The 17,576-nt window shown below is 52.5% G+C and overlaps 1 long non-coding RNA gene across 1 annotated transcript; it reads left to right on the top strand.

The window, feature by feature from the left end:
- The first annotated feature begins 23 nt into the window (after nucleotides 1–23).
- On the top strand, nucleotides 24–10,520 carry LOC142048876 (uncharacterized). Its single transcript, XR_012657555.1, has 3 exons — nucleotides 24–291; nucleotides 9,867–10,058; nucleotides 10,317–10,520. It is a non-coding gene; the product is annotated as an uncharacterized LOC142048876 (long non-coding RNA).
- Nucleotides 10,521–17,576: the final 7,056 nt, after the last annotated feature.

Here is a 17,576-nt window from a genome sequence, read left to right as displayed (position 1 = left end):
GGTGGGGGAGGAAGGATCCCCCTTCATAGCCCGCAGCGGGCCAGGCCACCAACGTGCACCGTAGGGTCTGTACGCGTAACCTGGAGTTGGGTACGGGCGTGTAGTGCACGAGCGAGCTAGGCTACGTGCCTAGGAAGCCTCATCTGGTAAGAGCTGTAAGACACCCACGTATTCTCTTCAGGTGGAGGACGGCCTAGAGTCTGGAGCTGCAGAAGAGGCAGGGAGGAGAGGAGGGGAAAGAAGCATCTGAACGGCTAAATTGTGCCAGCAGCGCTGAGAGCGAGAGTCGCGGTGAGTCCTGGGCCACTGGGGCCCCGTTGCCTCTCTTGTGCGTCCTGGGCCCTCCCTGTCTCTCCCCCGGCCCCCTCTCTTTCCTTACCTGCTGCAAAATTTACTTTTTTTTTTTGCGGCCCCCCCCACCGCACCTTCTTTCTCCATCTCGCTCTGAGTGGCTCCTTGCCTCCCTGTCTTTTCAGTCCTCCCTCTCTCTGTCCTGTAGCCTGTGGTTCCTTTTTCTTTCTCCGCCTCTCTCTGCCTGGCTCTGGCTCCGTTTTTTTTTTTTATTCCTCCTGCTCTGTCCTGTAGCCTGTCGGTGTTTTGTTGTTCACTGGCTCTCTTGATCTGACTCCCTGTGTTACCGAAAAACGCGTTAAAATCGGAAACGACTCCTCAACACCAATTTAGTATTAAAGAGCAGGCATTCTTTATTCGCGGCGCCGGATGCACGGGGGATCGCTCCTCCTGGCGTGCGTACCTCACGCACCTTTCCCGTACAATTTGTAGATCAATGTTTTACGTATTCATACATATTCATTATTGTCCTGTCTGCTGATTGGTACAAACTTGCTCGTTCCGTATGTAAATCGCTGCGCAGGCTCGGTTGTCCTCTTCCGTTGTTCTCTTCTGTTACTTGGGTCGGTGGTGGTCTGTGAGTCGGTGGTCGCGATCTCCCCCTGCCGGAATTACCTTTTAGCTTCTCGGCTCTTACTCTTGGCAGTCTTGGCTAGTTTTCTCAGTCCGCTAAGCGAAACAGCGTTTTTTCATCCTTTTCTGACAGAAGCACGTTGTCTGTTGTTCTGTTCGCATTAATGATCGCCTACGGACTAAAATGCAGATCGACAGATACGCTGATTGGTACGCTCCATGTTCCCGTAATGGAACACCGTCTCTGGTTGATTTCATCACTTTGGTTACATTTCCCCTGTTTGGAAGTTCTGAAATAATAATTTTCTCAATACTTCCATCCTAGATCAATAATATTCCACTATGTCAGTTTAGTGTTTGCTTCATGTTCTGAAATTTTTCACTTGATTGTGGTCTCCAGGGTGTATGCAGGTCCCATTTTCTACCCAAAATTTTATTAATTTGTTGAAGTACCTCTGCAAAAAAATGTGGTGCTCTATCAGAGGACATTCCCGTTGGCACTCTAAATCTTGGTATTATTTCCTTCAGCAACGTCTTAACTACTACTCTAGCTTTGTCGGTGCAGCACGAGAAAGCTGCTGGCCATCTAGAAAATGTCAATCAGCACTGACAAATACTGCTCTATCTATTTTGTCTGGGTAACTCAGAGAACTTAATTTGCTAATAATTTCCGGGAGAATTTTTTGTTTTGTTACTCCTAAAGGTTGTTTCCTTTGGTTCAGGGGATTATTTCTAGGACAGATTGGACACTTAGCTACTATGGGTTTAACTATTCTTGTCGTGCCTACACACGCTACAGATGTTTTTAAACTCAAAACCGTAGCGCCTACACCCTAATGTGTTTGCTCATGGTTTTCTTTTGCAAGTTCTGTCATAACTTGTGGGGTGGTTGTTGTTATTACTTGTTTTTCTGGTGTTACCTACCATCTCTCTGTGTTTTGTGATGCTTCCAATTGTTCTGCTAATTGCTCATCCAATTTATTATATCTCGGTTTCAACTTTGGAATTCTGATCTGTTTTACTGGTACTAGTGCAAGGATACCTTGCTCTGCAGTCCTCTTTGCAGCTTTATCGGTCAGTCGTTTGCTTATGTTTACAGCCGTCTGGCCAAATTGATGAGCTTTGCAACGCTTTACCGCCACTTCTTTTGGTTTCTGCACGTCTTCCGGAAGTTGGAGAATTTCTTCTTTATGCTGTATTGATGATTCTTGGGCTGATGGCAGTCCTTTCTCCTTCCCAATAGCTCCATGATCGTGGATCACACCAAATGCACGTTTGGAATCAGTCTAGATATTTATCCTTTGTCCTTCTGCCATTCGCAGAGCTCGCTTCAATGCTACCAATACTGCTTTCTGTGCTGAGGTGTTTGCAGGCAGCACCCCTGACTCCATTCCCTCGGCGGCGATAACGACAGCATATCCGGCCATTCGCTTCTCTTCTCGCCCAGAGCTTCTTCCATCTGTAAACAACTCCAGATCAGGATTTTCCCAGAGGTTTGTGTCTCAGGTCTGGTCTGCTGGAATAGACTTGTTCAATAGTTAGCAAGCGATCGTGTTCTAAATTGTCCGTAAGGTTTTCTGTTGTTAAAAACATAGCAGGATTCAGTATAGCAGTAGTCTTCGATTCCACATCGTCTTGTTCTAACAGAACAACTTGATATTTCAACATTCTGCTAAGGGATAGCCAACGACCCCCCTTTTGTTCTAAAACAGTCACCGCTATGTGCGGGACATATACTGTCATCTTCTGTCCCATTGTTAACTTTGGGGCTTCCCGGATCGGCAGCGCTGTTGTTGCTACTGCCCGTAAACACCTAGGCCATCTTTTACTCGCGTGGTCAGGTTGTTTGGAGAAGTAGCCCACAGGTCTCTTCCAGGTTCCCAGTCGCTGTGTCAGCACTCCAAGGGCTAAATGTTGTCTTTCGTGGACAAACAACTCAAAAGGTTTAGCGAAATCAGGTAGGCCTAATGCAGGGGCCATCATCGAGGCTCTTTTCAGTTCTTTGAATGCCGTTTGGCATCCGGGCATCCAGGTTAAATATTTATCCTTTTGAGTCTTTCAATGCCTCAAATAATGGTTTTACATACAGTCTATAGTTCAGAATCCAGAGCTGATGCTATTTCATTGTTTTCAGAAAAGCTCTCAGTTCCTTCGGGCTGCTAGGTTCGGGAATTTGACAAATAGTTTCTTTCTTTTCACTTTCTAATTGTCTTTGTCTTTGAGATATTTCAAATCCTAAATAAATGGCTGCTTCTTTTCCTATTTGGGTTTTGTTTCTGGAAACTCCGCATCTTCCTTGGCCCAGAAAATTTAAAAATTTCAAAACATTTTTCTTTACTTTGTGCCGCTATCAGAATGTCATCCGCATTCTGTAACAAGATGCCTCTCCCTGGGTTCTGTTTTTTCTATATCTCTAATTTTTTTTTGCCAGCTGAGTCTCAAGTATCGTAGGACTATTTTTAAATCCTTGTGGAAGTACGGTCCATGGTAGCTGTGTCTTTCATTCTGTGGTGGGGCTTTCCCATTGCAAAGCAAATAGGCTTTGACTTTTTATGCCTGGAGGTATGCAAAAGAAGGCGTCCTTCAAATCTAGTACAGTAAACCATTTATGCTCCTCCTTTAAAAGAGGTCAGTAAAGTGTATGGATTAGCTACTACCGGATGTATATCTTGGACCACCTGATTTATAGCCCTTAAATCGTGAACTAGCTAATACTCTTTGCCTCTAGATTTCTTTACTGGCGACACAGGAGTACTATATTCTGATTCACATTCCACTAAAAGCTCATATTCTGAAAAATTTTATAATTAACTTCTGTAATCCTTTTCGAGCCTCTCGCTTAATAGGGTATTGTTTTTGTCTTACGGGCTTGGCTCCAGGCTTTAAGGTTACTTTTACCGGCTCTGCCCACTTAGATCGCTCCGGAGCTCCGCTCGCTCAAACCAAAGGAATTACTACGTTTTCCACTTCCTCGGGAACCCGTTCCTCCCTGGAGGAATCCTGTAACATAAACGCTCTCGCCTCTGTGGCTTTTGATTCTGGTATTAGTGATTTAATCTCTCCATCTTTAAAAGTTACTTGAGCATCTAATTGACCTAATAGATCTCGTCATAACAGAGGCAGTGGACATTCAGGCATATGCAGAAACTGGTGAGTTGCCCATTGCTTCTCCAATTTAAACTTTAATGGCTCTGAGAGGGGCTAATTTTTCTTTGCCCTGTTGCGCTAGCAACATCTACTGATTTATGATCAAATTTCTCTTCACGTGTATTCAATACCAAATAAGTGGCTCCCGTATCTACCAAAAATTCTATTTCTTCATTCCGTAGCTTCAGTGTAACCAGGTGTTCAGCTAGGGTTGATTCCCCTGGTCTCCTTCATGCCGAGCTACTTCAAGCATTTAACCCAGATCTCTGGATTCAGGTTGTTCTAGTTTCTGAAGGTTGTTTTCTCTCCCCCCGCCCCCATCTGGGGCTGATTGTCTTATGAATATAGAGACCAGCTGAATTGCTTTTTCTGGTTTTTCTGGGTTCAAATGAGTATATTTTCTGGTGGTCACCTTCAGTCTTTCCATAAAGGCTGAAGGGGACTCACTTAATTCTTGTCTCACTTCATAAATTTTGACCAATTTATTGCTTTTGGCATTGCTTGTCTTACTCCAAATAAAATCTCTCTCTGACATCTAGTCAACATTCCCCTGGGTCCTGGCTGATTAGGGTCCCACTCGGGATTTGTAGATGGACAATTCTTATTCATTGTTCTCTGTAAATTCCTGTTAGCATGTGCTCCCTGCACCTGCCTTCTGGCTGTATTCCATACTATTTTCTTGTCAGTTTCATCAAGCGAAGTATCCAGTATCACAAGTAGAGCAACACTCTTTCAAGTTCTCACCACGTTTTCCTCTTTTCAGAAACATTGCCGTAGAATCTTGTGGACATACCTCACGCTGTTTCTGCTGCTCGGGATGATTCCACGGTGTAAAGAACAAATCAACATATGCCACTTCTTCCCATTTGCCTTCCCTTTTTACAAAACAACATTAATTGCAAGATGGTACGATATTGCAATGTCTCGTGTTCTGGCCATTTGTGCCCACCTTCCAATTGATACGTTGGCCACCAATGATTGCAATATTCAATTAATGGTTTCCGAGTTAGTGGGTCACCGCCCCCGACGTCTTTCCAGTGCTTCAAAATACATCGCAAAGGTGTTCTCTGTGGGATAGGTTTCCTACTCAGTAATGCTCCCGTCTCCCAGTCGACTAGTAGTTGTGATAGTGCACTATCACAAATACTAGTCAGAGGGACTCCAACCCCCGTTAGAGGTCTCACTGGAAATCTGCCACTGGGATCTGTAGCCCCCTGCTAGATATCCCTGGAGACTTCAACCCCCTGTTGAAGACTCCCCTACCCTCGGGTCCCGCTCCACAGGCTTTCGCCTAGCAGAGACTTACCAACCGAGGCACCTCTTGGCCCCGACCCTGCGTGGCTTTCGCCGCGCCTTACGGGCAGGCCTGTGGGACTCAAACCCGCTATCCTATCCTATGTGGGAAACTAACCCCACGTATTATTCTACCTAAGTTTCTTCTTCAAAGAATGCCTTGTTTACCTCAATCCAGGGGATCTTGCTCAGAATTCTCTGGCCCGGGGATCGGAAGCTCTCCCGGAGAATTCCTCGGGGCCGGCTGCAGGTCCCACGATCCCACGGATCCGTCGAGATTCAAAAGCAGGTTCCCACCTGGGGTGCCAAAACTGTTACCGAAAAACGCGTTAAAATCGGAAACGACTCCTCAACACCAATTTAGTATTAAAGAGCAGGCATTCTATATTCACGGCGCCGGATGCACGGGGGATCGCTCCTCCTGGCGTGCGTACCTCACGCACCTTTCCTGTACAATTTGTAGATGAAAATTTTACATACTCATACATAGTCGTTATTGTCTTGTCTAGCGATGGGTACAAACTTGCTCGTTCCGTATGTCAATCACTGCGCAGGCTCGGTTGTCCTCTTCCGTTGTTCTCTTCTGAGTAGGTGGTGTTACTTGGGTCGGTGGTGGTCTGTGAGTCGGTGGTCGCGATCTCCCCCTGCCGGAATTACCTTTTAGCTTCTCGGCTCTTACTCTTGGCAGTCTTGGCTAGTTTTCTCAGTCCGCTAAGCGAAACCGCGTTTTGTCATCCTTTTCTTACAGAAGCATGTTGTCTGTTGTTCTGCTGACATTAACGATCGCCTAGGCACTAAAATGCAGATCGACAGGTGCGCTGATTGGTACGCTCCATGTTCCCGTAATGGAACACCGTCTCTGGTTGGTTGATTTCATCGCTTTGGTTACACCTGTTCCTGTTGTTCAGTTTCTTCTTTTTTGGCTTTGTGTGATTCTCTCTGTGATTCTGTTTTTCTCTGCCTCGCTTTTCGCAGCTCCCCGTCCCTCACTTTTAATGCCCGTTATCCTTCACCAGCACACTCTCCCTTGGTTCCCATCCTCGTTTCTGAATTCCTCCTGCTTTGCCACGTAGCCCGTGACTTTTTTCTTAATCTCTCTCTGTCTGCCTCAACGCTCCCCCCGTGCTTTTTAATTTGTCTTCTCTGCTCTGTACCCTGCTACTGTTCTTGCCTTTCTGAGTTCTTCTCTGTCCAGCTCCCTTTCCCTATTCATGAATTCCTGTTCTTCCTGCAGCCACCGCTGTTCCCTGTGACCTCCATCTCTCTCTGTCCAGCTCCCTGTCCCTAGGTTTTAATTCCTGCCTCTGCCCGCTGTAGCCTGTCTAGATGTTTCTCTCGGCCTCTCTCTCTGTCCGGCTCCCTCTCTCTGTGTTCTAATTCCACGTTCTCTGTCATGTGGACCCGTGCTATTTGTTTGTCCTCATCTCTCTCTGTCCAGCTCCTTGCTGCGACGTTTTATTTCCTCATTTCCTCCCTCTCTGTCTTTGTAGCCCATTGCTGTTGGTTTGTTTTTTTCTTTTTTTTCACTTGTTTCTTCATGTGTCTCTGTCTGCCTCCCAGTCCCTGATCTTTAATTCCTCCTTCCCTGTAGGCCGCTGTTCCTTTTTTCCATTCTACATTGTGTTCTCTTTGGTCTCGTGTTCTTATTCATTGATTCCCTCCTCGCTGCCCTGTGGCTTGTCCCCATTTTATTGTTGCTTCTCTCTCCCTCTCTCTGGCTTCTTGCCCCTGTTTTTAAAATTCCTCCCTCTCTTCTCTCTTCCCTGTAGGCCGTGTGATCTTTAGCCTTTCTCCATGTCTTTCTGCCCATCTCTCTGTGTCTATTCATTAATTCTTCCCTCTCTGCCCTGTAGCCTGTAGCTTCTGTCCTTTCTCCATCTTGCTGTCCCTGGCTCCCGCGTGACCCTATGCTAGAATTGTTTCTCTCTTCTCTCCGTACGCATTGCGATTCCTTTTGCTCTCTGTCTCCCTTTGGTTTTTTTCTTTTTTTTTTTCTGGCTCCCTGTCCCTAATTCTTAATTCTCTGCCTTCTCGTGCCCCATGGTTTGTTCTGTGGGGTTCTCTCGCGGTTCCCTCGCAGTTCCCTCCAGTCCATACTGGGCTATATTGGTCTAGTCCATACTGGGCTATATTGGTCTAGTCCATACTGGGCTATATTGGTCTAGTCCATACTGGGCTATATTGGTCTGTCCCGGCTTCCTCCCACTTCTTTCCCAGTGCCTCACAGTAGGTCCCGGTTCCGTCCATGGGATGAACTGTGAGGGAACTGTGAGGGAACTGTGAGGGAACTGTGAGGGAACTGTGAGGGAACTGTGAGGGAACTGTGAGGGAACTGTGAGGGAACTGTGAGGGAACTGTGAGGGAACTGTGAGGGAACTGTGAGGGAACTGTGAGGGAACTGTGAGGGAACTGTGAGGGAACTGTGAGGGAACTGTGAGGGAACTGTGAGGGAACTGTGAGGGAACTGTGAGGGAACTGTGAGGGAACTGTGAGGGAACTGTGAGGGAACTGTGAGGGAACTGTGAGGGAACTGTGAGGGAACTGTGAGGGAACTGTGAGGGAACTGTGAGGGAACTGTGAGGAGGGGGGCGGCCCCCCGGGCCCCAGCCCCCCCCCCCCGCCTGGGGCCAGGGCGCCGCGGCCGCCGGCCCCTTCCTCCTCTGCCCGCTCCCGTCGCAGACGGCTCGGTATGTGTCACGAGCGGCAGCCCCGTTCAGCAGCTCTCGGAGGGCGCGCGGCTGTGCCCGGCCGTGACCGGGGCCCGCAGGGGTTTCCCGCTCGCTCCGAGAAGGCGCTGGCCCCGAGCCGGCGCGTCCCGCCCCGCCCGGCCCTCGGCGCCCTCGCGAGCTGAGCGCGGCCCGGCCAGCAGGGGGCGCTGGCGCTCACCGGCTGGGCGCGGTGGCGGGGCCGGTGGGGGCCGTTCCTTCCGGCCGCCCTTTAAGGGCCGCCCCGCGGGGCTCGGGCTTCCGGTGGCGCGTGCGCGGCGCGTCGGAGCGGGGGCGGGAGCGGTGCGTGTGGAGGCCGAAGGGCCGGTGCGTGTGGCGGCCGGGTCGCGAGGCGTCCCTGTGCGGTGCCGGGGCCCCTCTGCGGCCCGGCGTGGGAAGCCCGCGGCCGGCGGAGCCTGCTCGGAGCTGGGCGGGGAGCGCCGCGGCGGTCCGGCCGCCGGCAGCCATGCCCTGCGGTGGCCGGCAGCCCCTCGGGACGCCTGGAGGCCTGGCGGTGCCCGAGCCTCGCCTGCGGCAGCCGCCTGAGAGAGCAGCGCGGCCGTGTCCGGGGGCCGGAGAGCGCTGGTGGGTGAGTTCGGGCAGCGGGGGGCGGGTGTGTGTCTCCGGGCGGGGCCGGGGGGCTCCGTGCCCCGCAGAGGAGCCCCGGTCGGGCATCGTTCGCTTCCGAACAATGCAGGTCTGTCCCTGGTTATTTTCTGTGTACAGTGTTTCGGGCCACCTGAAAGCCTTTGGCCGGGTAGGTTTGGTGCGGGGCGATGGCAGGTGTGGACCCTGAAAGATCTCGGGTGGGGGGCGTGGGAGGTATTTCTTGCCTTAAAACTCTGAGCCCACCTCGCGTGTCATGTCGTGTTATCATGTCGTGAGTCTCGTGACTGTGGCAAATGGCTGAGTCGGGCGTTTTCTGATAACTAACTTCTGAACGTGTGCGTGTGTAGGCACGGGGAGATTTGTGCAGGGTGACGGAGCCCCTTGTGCTTCTGTGCTAATGTCTACCTGTTCTAGACCTCCAGTGTTGGAAAGCCTTTGTTTAGTGCCTAGTTGTGGCTGCGTAACTGCTGTTGCGCCTGCAGCTGTGCTCGCAGGGATGCTGGGTGGCTCCGCATCAAACCGGCCGCCGGGCGGCCGGGTTGTGCCGCAGAGCATGCCGGGAGCTGTAGTCCTTGCGGCTGCCGGGCGGCCGGGTTGTGCCGCAGAGCATGCCGGGAGCTGTATTCCTGGCGCAGTGGCTGCCGGCCCTGTCACGTGGTTCGCCGGGCGTGGCGGGAGGCGCGGTCTTCCGGCGCTCGGGTGCCGGGCGGCCGTGGCGCGTACGGTACGCGAGGTGTATTTTTGGGGTTGGATTCGTGTTGATTACTGGGGGCTTGCGGGTGCGGCCGCTTCCTGAGAAGCGGTGAGTTCCCCGGGAGCTGACAGAAGGGAAGAGGGAAAGGAGGAGGACGATGACCTTTTCCCCGTGCCCAGGGCGCAGATGATGGCCGCCTCCCCGGCCCACCGGAGGTCCCGCTCAGCCTCCCCTGGCCCCCCTTGCCCCGTGCGCCTGCCCCCAGCTCCGGCACCTCCCCATAAGCGTGCTGCATAGCCTTAGGCCGCCCCCAGGCCCTGTCGTGAAGGCAGCAAGCCGTCCCTCAAGCGCACTGGATTCCCCCTTGGTGCAGGGGCCCTTAGCAGTAGCGTGGGGAGGGAGCGGTGTGTCCAGAAGCCCCTGCGGAAGGAGAGGCTTTGGCCAGGGTCGATCGACGGTAATGACGGTCGCTGTTTCTTCTTTCCCTCTCCCAGAGACCGTGCTGAGGACGTGGTTGTCTGTCCTTCCCCCGGGGATGCCGTTGCCTGCGGCCGTCTCAGGCTCGCGTGGCTTCTCTCTGCCCGTCCTCGCCGTCCTCGCAGCGCAGGGCCGAAAAGGGATAGACAAAGCCCTTCCCGGCTGCGGACAGGAGCTGCCTCGGCTGAAGCTGGAGACGCCAACGAAAGGTAAAGAAGAAGAAACTGAAGGTGCTCTGGCTGCCAGCTGCCTTCCTGCCGCAGGCAAGAGAGAGCCTGTCCATGCAGGTGGGGGAGGAAGGATCCCCCTTCATAGCCCGCAGCGGGCCAGGCCACCAACGTGCACCGTAGGGTCTGTACGCGTAACCCGGAGTTGGGTACGGGCGTGTAGTGCACGAGCGAGCTAGGCTACGTGCCTAGGAAGCCTCATCTGGTAAGAGCTGTAAGACACCCACGTATTCTCTTCAGGTGGAGGACGGCCTAGAGTCTGGAGCTGCAGAAGAGGCAGGGAGGAGAGGAGGGGAAAGAAGCATCTGAACGGCTAAATTGTGCCAGCAGCGCTGAGAGCGAGAGTCGCAGTGAGTCCTGGGCCACTGGGGCCCCGTTGCCTCTCTTGTGCGTCCTGGGCCCTCCCTGTCTCTCCCCCGGCCCCCTCTCTTTCCTTACCTGCTGCAAAATTATTTTTTTTTGCGGCCCCCCCCCCGCACCTTCTTTCTCCATCTCGCTCTGAGTGGCTCCCTGCCTCCCCGTCTTTTCAGTCCTCCCTCTCTCTGTCCTGTAGCCTGTGGCTCCTTTTTCTTTCTCTGCCTCTCTCTGCCTGGCTCTGGCTCCGTTTTTTTTTTTTTTTTTTTATTCCTCCTGCTCTGTCCTGTAGCCTGTCGGTGTTTTGTTGTTCTCTGGCTCTCTTGATCTGACTCCCTGTGTTACCGAAAAACGCGTTAAAATCGGAAACGACTCCTCAACACCAATTTAGTATTAAAGAGCAGGCATTCTTTATTCGTGGCGCCGGATGCACGGGGGATCGCTCCTCCTGGCATGCGTACCTCACGCACCTTTCCCGTACAATTTATAGATGAAAATTTCACATACTCATACATAGTCATTATTGTCTTGTCTAGTGATGGGTACAAACTTGCTCGTTCCCTATGTCAGTCACTGCGCAGGCTCGGTTGTCCTCCCAGTACAGTGCGGGGAACGGGGACGTACAGTGCGGGGAACGGGGACGTACCAGGATCTACTGGGTTGTACTGGGAGGGAACTGGGACGTACTGGGAGGCTCTACAATGTCCTGGGATGTCCTGGGATGTAGTGTGGAGGAACTAGGATGTACAGGCTTGTACTGGGTTGTACCGGGTGGAACTGGCAGGAATTTGGGATGTACCAGGATGTACTGGGATGTACTGGGAGGTAACTGTTATGTACTGGGAAGGAACTGGTAGGGAACTGGGATGTACTGGTATGTACTGGGAGGGAAGTGTTATGTACTGAGGGTAACTGGGACGTACTGGGATGTGCTGGGAGGGAACTGTGAAGTACTGGGATGTACTGGGAGGGAACTGGGATGTACTGGGAGGGAACTGGGATGTACTGGGATGTACTGGGATGTACTGGGATGTACTGGGAGGGCACTGGAATGTAATGGGATGTACTGGGAGGGAACTGGGGTGTACTGGGAGGCACTACAATGTGCTGGGATGTCCTGGGATGTACCGTGGAGGAAGTAGGGTGTACAGGCTTGTACTGGGTTGTACCGGGTAGAACTAGCAGGGATTTGGGATGTACCAGGATCTACTGGGATATACTGGGATGTACTGGGAGGGAAGTGTTATGTACTGAGGGGAACTGGGACGTACTGGGATGTGCTGGGAGGGAACTGTGAAGTACTGGGATGTACTTAGAGGGAACTGGGATGTACTGGGAGGGAACTGGGATGTACTGGGTGGAAAGTGTTGGGAATTGGGATTTACTGGGAGGGAACTGGGATGTAGTGGGACATACTGGGAGGGAACTGGGATGTACTGGTGTGTACTGGGAGGGGACTGTTATGTACCGAGGGGGAACTGGGATGTACTGGGAGTGAACTGTGAAGTACTGGGATGTACTTAGAGGGAAGTGGGAGGGAACTTGGATGTAGTGGGAGGGAACTGGGATTTACTTGGAGGAAAGTGGCATGTACTGGGATGTACTGGAATGGAACTGGGAGTGAACTGTGTGTGAACTGTGAGGGAACTGGGATGTACTGTGAGGGAACTGGGATGTACTGGGATGTACTGGGACAGACTGGGAGGGATCTGGGATGTACTGGGCTGCACTGGTAGGGAACTGGGATGTACTGGGAGGAAACTGGAATGTCCCAGTTGACACCCACTTCCCTCCCAGTGCCTCCCAGTATATCCCAGTCTCCTCCCAGTACATCCCAGTAAATCCCAGTTTGCTCCCAGTACATCCCAGTACATCGCAGTACATTACAGTTCCGTGCCTGTACATCCCAATACATCCCCGTTCCATGCCAGTACATCCCAGTTCCCTACCAGTTCATCCCCGTACATCCCAATTCCCTCCCGGTTCACTACCACTTTTTTCCCAGTGCCTCCCAATACATCCCAGTTCCGTCCCATTACATCCCAGTACATCCCAGGTCCCTCCCAGTACATCCCAGGTCCCTCCCAGTACATCCCAGGTCCCTCCCAGTACATCCCAGGTCCCTCCCCGTTATTCCTAGGTCCCTCCCAGTACTGGGAGGGAGCTGGGATGTACTGGGAGGCACTACAATGTGCGGGGATGCCCTGGGATGTACTGTGGAGGAACTAGGATGTACAGGCTTGTACTGGGTTGTACCGGGTGGAACTGGCATGGATTTGGGATGTACCAGGATGTACTGGGATGTACTGGTAGGGAACTGGGATGTACTGGTAGGGAACTGGGATGTACTGGGAGGGAACTGGGACGTACTGGGAGGGAACTGGGACGTACTGTGAGGACACTGGGATGTACTGTTATGTACTGGGAGGGAAGTGTTATGTACAGAGGGGAACTGGGATGTACTGGGATGGAACTGTGAAGTACTGGGACGTACTGGGAGTGAACTGGGAGGGAACTGGTATGTAGTAGGATGTACTGGGTGGGAACTGGGATGTACTGGGATGTAGTGGGAGGGTACTGGGAGGGAACTGGGATGTACTGGGAGGGAACTGGTATGTACTGGGAGGGAACTGGGATGTAGTGGGAGGGAACTGGGAGGGAACTGGGATGTACTGGGACATACTGGCAGGGAACTGGGATGTACTGGGAGGGGATTGGGATGTACTGGGAGGGAACTTGGATGTATTGGGAGGGAAGTGTTATGTACCAAGGGGGAACTGGGACGTACTGGGATGTAGTGGGAGTGAACTGTGAAGTACTGGGATGTACTGTGAGGGAACTGGGATGTACTGGGAGGGAACTTTAAAGTACTGGGATGTACTTAGAGGAAACTGGGAGGCAACTGGCATGTACTGGGATGTACTGGAATGGAACTGGGAGTGAACTGTGTGTGAACGGGGAGGGAACTGGGATGTACTGGGATGTACTGGGAGGGACTGGGAGGGATCTGGGATGTACTGGGAGGCACTGGTAGGGAACTGGGATGTACTGGGAGGACACTGGAATGTCCCAGTTGACACCCACTTCCCTCCCAGTTTCCTCCCAGTATATCCCAGTTTCCTCCCAGTATATCCCAGTAAATCCCAGTTCGCTCCCAGTACATCCCAATACATCGCCGTACATTCCAGTTCCGTTCCTGTCCATCCCAATACATCCCCGTTCCATGCCAGTACATCCCAGTTTCCTATCAGTTCATCCCCGTACATCCCAATTCCCTCCCGGTTCACTACCACTTCTTTCCCAGTTCCGTCCCATTACATCCCAGTTCCGTCCCATTACATCCCAGTACATCCCAGTTCCGTCCCAGTACATCCCAGGTCCCTCCCAGTACATCCCAGTTCCCTCCCAGTACTGGGAGGGAACTGGGATGTACTGGGAGGCACTACAATGTGCGGGGATGCCCTGGGATGTACTGTGGAGGAACTAGGATGTACAGGCTTGTACTGGGTTGTACCGGGTGGAACTGGCAGGGATTTGGGATGTACCAGGATCTACTGGGATGTACTGGGAGGTAACTGTTATGTACTGGGAAGGAACAGGGAGGTAACTGGGATGTACTGGTAGGGAACTGGGATGTACTGGGAGGGAACTGGGACGTACCGTGAGGACACTGGGATGTACTGGTATGTACTGGGAGGGAAGTGTTATGTACTGAGGGGAACTGGGACGTACTGGGATGTACTGGGAGGGAACTGTGAAGTACTGGGATGTACTGGGAGTGAACTGGGAGGGAACTGGTATGTAGTAGGATGTACTGGGTGGGAACTGGGATGTACCAGGATGTACTGGGATGTAGTGGGAGGGAACTGGGATGTACTGGGAGGGAACTGGGATGTACTGGGAGGGAACTGGGATGTACTGGGAGGGGATTGGGACGGACTGGGAGGGAACTGGGATGTACTGGGCTGCACTGGTAGGGAACTGGGATGTACTGGGAGGAAACTGGAATGTCCCAGTTGACACCCACTTCCCTCCCAATGCCTCCCAGTATATCCCAGTTTCCTCCCAGTATATCCCAGTTTCCTCCCAGTACATCCCAGTAAATCCCAGCTCGCTGCCAGTACATGCCAATACATCGCTGTACATTCCAGTTCTGTTCCTGTACATCCCAATACATCCCCGTTCCATGCCAGTACATCCCAGTTCCCTACCAGTTCATCCCCGTACATCCCAGTTCCCTCCCGGTTCACTACCACTTCTTTCCCAGTGCCTCCCAATACATCCCAGTTCCGTCCCATTACATCTCAGTACATCCCAGTTCCCTCCCAGTACGTCCCAGTTCCCTCCCAGTACATCCCAGGTCCCTCCCAGTACTGGGAGGGAACTGGGATGTACTGGGAGGCACTACAATGTGCGGGGATGCCCTGGGATGTACTGTGGAGGAACTAGGAAGTACAGGCTTGTACTGGGTTGTACCGGGTGGAACTGGCAGGGATTTGGGATGTACCAGGATCTACTGGGATGTACTGGGAGGTAACTGTTATGTACTGGGAGTGAACTGGGAGGGAACTGGGATGTACTGGGACGGACTGGGAGGGAACTGGGACGGACTGGGATGCACTGGTAGGGAACTGGGATGTACTGGGAGGAAACTGGAATGTCCCAGTTGACACCCACTTTCCTCCCAGTTTCCTCCCAGTACATCCCAGTAAATCCCAGTTTGCTCCCAGTACATCGCAGTACATTCCAGTTCCGTTCCTGTACATCCCAATACATCCCCGTTCCATGCCAGTACATCCCAGTTTCCTACCAGTTCATCCCCGTACATCCCAATTCCCTCCCGGTTCACTACCACTTCTTTCCCAGTGCCTCCCAATACATCCTAGTTCCGTCCCATTACATCCCAGTACATCCCAGGTCCCTCCCAGTACATCCCAGGTCCCTCCCAGTACATCCCAGGTCCCTCCCAGTTAATCCCAGGTCCCTCCCAGTACTGGGAGGGACCTGGGATGTACTGGGAGGCACTACAATGTGTGGGGATGCCCTGGGATGTACTGTGGAGGAACTAGGATGTGCAGGCTTGTACTGGGTTGTACCGGGTGGAACTAGCAGGGATTTGGGATGTACCAGGATCTACTGGGATGTACTGGGATGTACTGGGAGGTAACTGTTATGTACTGGGAGTGAACTGGGAGGGAACTGGGACGTACTGGTAGGGAACTGGGATGTACTGGGAGGGAACTGGGACGTACTGTGAGGACTCTGGGATGTACTGTTATGTACTGGGTGGGAAGTGTTATGTACAGAGGGGAACCGGTGCGTACTGGGATGTACTGGGATGGAACTGTGAAGTACTGGGATGTACTGGGAGTGAACTGGGAGGGAACTGGTATGTGGTAGGATGTACTGGGTGGGAACTGGGATGTACCAGGATGTACTGGGATGTACTGGGAGGGAACTGGGATGTACTGGGAGGGAACTGGTATGTACTGGGAGGGAACTGGGATGTACTGGGACATACTGGCAGGGAACTGGGATGTACTGGGAGGGGATTGGGACGGACTGGGAGGGAACTGGGATGTACTGGGCTGCACTGGTAGGGAACTGGGATGTACTGGGAGGAAACTGGAATGTCCCAGTTGACACCCACTTCCCTCCCAATGCCTCCCAGTATATCCCAGTTTCCTCCCAGTACATCCCAGTAAATCCCAGCTCGCTGCCAGTACATGCCAATACATCGCTGTACATTCCAGTTCTGTTCCTGTACATCCCAATACATCCCCGTTCCATGCCAGTACATCCCAGTTCCCTACCAGTTCATCCCCGTACATCCCAATTCCCTCCCGGTTCACTACCACTTCTTTCCCAGTTCCGTCCCATTACATCCCAGTTCCGTCCCATTACATCCCAGTACATCCCAGTTCCCTCCCAGTACATCCCAGGTCCCTCCCAGTACATCCCAGGTCCCTCCCAGTACTGGGAGGGACCTGGGATGTACTGGGAGGCACTACAATGTGCTGGGATGCCCTGGGATGTACTGTGGAGGAACTAGGATGTACAGGCTTGTACTGGGTTGTACCGGGTGGAACTGGCAGGGATTTGGGATGTACCAGGATCTACTGGGATGTACTGGGAGGTAACTGTTATGTACTGGGAAGGAACAGGGAGGTAACTGGGATGTACTGGTAGGGAACTGGGATGTACTGGGAGGGAACTGGGACGTACTGTGAGGACACTGGGATGTACTGGTATGTACTGGGAGGGAAGTGTTATGTACTGAGGGGAACTGGGACGTACTGGGATGTACTGGGAGGGAACTGTGAAGTACTGGGATGTACTGGGAGTGAACTGGGAGGGAACTGGTATGTAGTAGGATGTACTGGGTGGGAACTGGGATGTACCAGGATGTACTGGGATGTAGTGGGAGGGAACTGGTATGTACTGGGAGGGAACTGGGATGTACTGGGATGTAGTGGGAGGGAACTGGGAGGGAACTGGGATGTACTGGGAGGGAACTGGGATGTACTGGGACATACTGGCAGGGAACTGGGATGTACTGGGAGGGGATTGGGACGGACTGGGAGGGAACTGGGATGTACTGGGCTGCACTGGTAGGGAACTGGGATGTACTGGGAGGAAACTGGAATGTCCCAGTTGACACCCACTTCCCTCCCAATGCCTCCCAGTATATCCCAGTTTCCTCCCAGTACATCCCAGTAAATCCCAGCTCGCTGCCAGTACATGCCAATACATCGCTGTACATTCCAGTTCTGTTCCTGTACATCCCAATACATCCCCGTTCCATGCCAGTACATCCCAGTTCCCTACCAGTTCATCCCCGTACATACCAATTCCCTCCCGGTTCACTACCACTTCTTTCCCAGTGCCTCCCAATACATCCCAGTTCCGTCCCATTACATCCCAGTACATCCCAGGTCCCTCCCAGTACATCCCAGGTCCCTCCCAGTACTGGGAGGGAACTGGGATGTACTGGGAGGCACTACAATGTGCGGGGATGCCCTGGGATGTACCGTGGAGGAACTAGGATGTACAGGCTTGTACTGGGTTGTACCGGGTGGAACTGGCAGGGATTTGGGATGTACCAGGATCTACTGGGATGTACTGGGAGGTAACTGTTATGTACTG

This window comes from Phalacrocorax aristotelis, chromosome 28 (genome assembly GCF_949628215.1).
Source record: "Phalacrocorax aristotelis chromosome 28, bGulAri2.1, whole genome shotgun sequence".
Classification (NCBI taxonomy): Eukaryota; Metazoa; Chordata; class Aves; order Suliformes; family Phalacrocoracidae; genus Phalacrocorax; species Phalacrocorax aristotelis.
Note: the sequence above shows the minus strand (reverse complement) of the source record. Positions and strands in the feature narration are given on the sequence as shown.